The sequence below is a fragment of the Canis lupus genome, chromosome 20 (genome assembly GCF_011100685.1).
Source record: "Canis lupus familiaris isolate Mischka breed German Shepherd chromosome 20, alternate assembly UU_Cfam_GSD_1.0, whole genome shotgun sequence".
NCBI classification, from domain to species: domain Eukaryota; kingdom Metazoa; phylum Chordata; class Mammalia; order Carnivora; family Canidae; genus Canis; species Canis lupus.
The window spans coordinates 45,328,127-45,331,073 of NC_049241.1; the positions used below are offsets into that span (position 1 = coordinate 45,328,127).

General features: G+C 51.2%; 1 long non-coding RNA gene and 1 pseudogene across 1 annotated transcript; both read left to right on the plus strand.

The window, feature by feature from the left end:
* The first annotated feature begins 290 nt into the window (after window positions 1-290).
* LOC111091451 lies at window positions 291-1,588 on the plus strand. The gene is made up of 2 exons (XR_005374454.1): window positions 291-714; window positions 1,354-1,588. It is a non-coding gene; the product is annotated as an uncharacterized LOC111091451 (long non-coding RNA).
* A 35-nt stretch (window positions 1,589-1,623) lies between these two features.
* On the plus strand, window positions 1,624-1,923 carry LOC100687960 (annotated as a pseudogene).
* The last annotated feature ends 1,024 nt before the right edge of the window (window positions 1,924-2,947 follow it).

Here is a 2,947-nt window from a genome sequence, read left to right on the forward strand (position 1 = left end):
AGCAGCTATGATGACTGTGGGTGCTACTGTTGCCATCCAAGCCCTGGTTCTCAGTCCTGAGGGTTCCAGCTGGGCACCCCAAAGCTCTTCTGTCTGCATCCTGACTCCACCTGGCAGCATGTGGTCTTATCTCGTTCTTCCTGCCCTGTGTCCTGGGAGGTAGCCATGGCGATGGGACAGAGGAGGGTGCATTGGGTAGGCAGGTGGCTCAGGAAGTTCCAGTGCAGAGGCCGTTGTTCGTTTCACCTGCACCCCCCGCTTTGTCCCTCTCTCCCTGCCCTCTGGCCAAGGATGTGCCCAGACTTTTGTCCTTCTTCTTGTGGACGGTTGAGGGCACCACATCCTGCCTGACTTGCCAGGCAAACCTGGCCATCCTAAACTTAGCCTTGACTATCTGCTGGAGCTTGCAAATTCTCAAAGGGAGCTGAGGGTGGCACAAAGCCAGGCCCTGAAATCGTTATGTTCCCTCTCACCCCAGGACCTTTGCACACGCTGTGCCCATTGCCTAGGATTCTCTGTTCCCTGTTTGTACCTGGAAAGCTCTGCCTCTGGGTCTCTGTCAAGTGTCACCTCCCTCAGAAAGCCCTTCTGGACCCTATGCAGGAGGTCCTGGGACCAGGTGTCTCCCTTTAACAGGTTTGCCCTGTGACTTGATACTCTGCATTTACGGTGATGACTGCATCAATACCCATGGGGTTGGAGTGTCTGCATACAGTAAGTATTCAACAAAGAATGATGGAATCAGGGGCACCGGGGATCCCAGGGTGGCTCAGCGGTTTAGCCCCTGCCTTCGGCCCAGGGCATGGTCCTGGAGTCCTCGGGATCAAGTCCCGCGTCGGGCTCCCTGCATGGAGCCTGCTTCTCCCTCTGCCTGTGTCTCTGCCTCTCTCTCTGTGTATCTCTCCTGAATAAATAAATAAAATCTTAAAAAAAAAAAAACAAAAAACCAGGGGCACCTGAGAGGCTCAGTGGGCTAAGCATCTGCCTTCAGCTCAGGTCATGATCTCAGGGTCCTGGGATGGAGCCCCGCATCGGGCTCCCTGCTTAGAATGCTTCTTTCTCTCTCTCTGCTTGTGCTCTCTCACTCGCTCGCTCGCTTTCTCTCTCTGTGTCAAATCAATAAAACCTTTAAATTAAAAAAAAAAAGGTGATGAAACCAAACATTGAATTCAACAGCTGTTTATCAAATATTATCTTATATTCAATCAACAACTCCCTTGAGCTCTTCAGGGCATCCAGGTGCAGGGGACATCCTACGAATGAAGAGCCCCCCTCCTTCCTTCCTGTGGCCCAGAACCTCTTGCTGACATCCTAGTGAAACTCTTGAATAATGGTGCCATTCTTGTCACCCAGGCCCTGTTCCCCAGAGACACGTGATGCATTTATGAGCTCATCACCAGACCTTACTTGGGCTCATCCTCGTGATGAGGTCCTGGGGAAGACAAGGACGGTGAACATCTGTGCCATGATGCATGAGGCCCCTTCGTGCCTGGCCTGAGATCCCTTCAGGACCTTCACGACCTCCTGTCGGGGAGATGTCATCAGAGGAGAGGCAGATTTGACAAATAAACATCTTGTTTTCTTGTTTTTGTCTTTTGTGGGTTTTTAGTATAAGTCAATCCCATGCAACGTTTGGGATATACTTATACTCAAAGTGTATTGGTTTTGATCTTTGAGCTCACCGAATAGACTCCATAAGCAAAGCTTACCCTCTCGAGTTGAAACAATTTATGGACAAGAAAACATCGTTTGAAATCAAATGGTGACAGACATGCCCAAGGAATAGCGTGGGGGTTCGATCCCTTTAGGAATCCTGTGATAGACAAATCTGTGGGGATGGCAGCTGACGGGCTCCAGAAGATCGGAGCAATGGTAATATGAGGAAATAGTATCATCATGTTGGAAGCCTTGGAACAAGTATAAACAATGGTGTGAGGGGCGTCTCGGTTAAGTGGTTGACTTTGTCTCAGGTCATGATCTCAGGGTCCGGGGATTTCGCCCTGCACTGGGGCTCCATGCTCAGGGTGGGGGGGGTCTGCTTCTGCCCCTCCTCCTTGTGCTTGCCTGTGGGCTGTCTCTCAAATAAGTAAATAAAAACCTAAAAAACAAAAACAAACAAAAGCAATGAGTGTGCTCACCAGAAGAAATCACCTGCTTCCATTTGTCCCCTTTCCATAGCACCTGTTTTACTACAATATAAAAATCAGGTCATGGAAAAAAATCAGGTCAAGTGCAAAAAAAAAAGGAAGGGAGAAAAGAAAGAAGGAAAGAAAAAGTATTTGTTGTTTTCTGAAATTCAATGTTCACTGGGTATCCTGTGTATGGTCTGGAACCTTGATCCATTGTCATACCCATTTTACAGACAAGGAAGCAGAGGCTCAGATAAGTTAAGGGATGGGCACAAGGTGGCACAGCCAGGATTGAGCCGAGACAGAATGTGAGCCAGACCCTGGGACCCCACACCTTCAGGGCTTGATTCCTGCCTCCAAAAAGCAGGTATGAGCGTGGGGGTCCTCAGGCAGCAAAAGCCTCGCCTTGCCTGGGCCCAGAGTTCTTTCCACATTCCCACTCCCTGTGCCGGAGGCAGTCGCACTCGAGGGGTCCCCAGGCCCAGGGCCTTCGGCAAACACCTGCACAGGAACCCATCCCACAGGCCATCTGGACTCTGGCATCCGGAAGCAGGTCAGCTGGTCCCCTGTAAACAGCCGGCCCCATGTCACTGTAAACAGCTGGTGTCTAGAGTTGCTGTCACAGTGCCCAAGTCTCAGTGTGACTGCCCTGTGACTCGATACCCTGCCACAGGCTCCCGTCACTTGATACTTGGTAAACAGTGTTCGGAGAATGGGCAGCACTGCCCCGTTGGGTCCGTGTGGTGCTCGAGCCAGGGGCTGGGGTGTAGCTTAAAGCGGGTCCCGACACCTCGCGAGCCGTCCTCACTTGCTCTGTG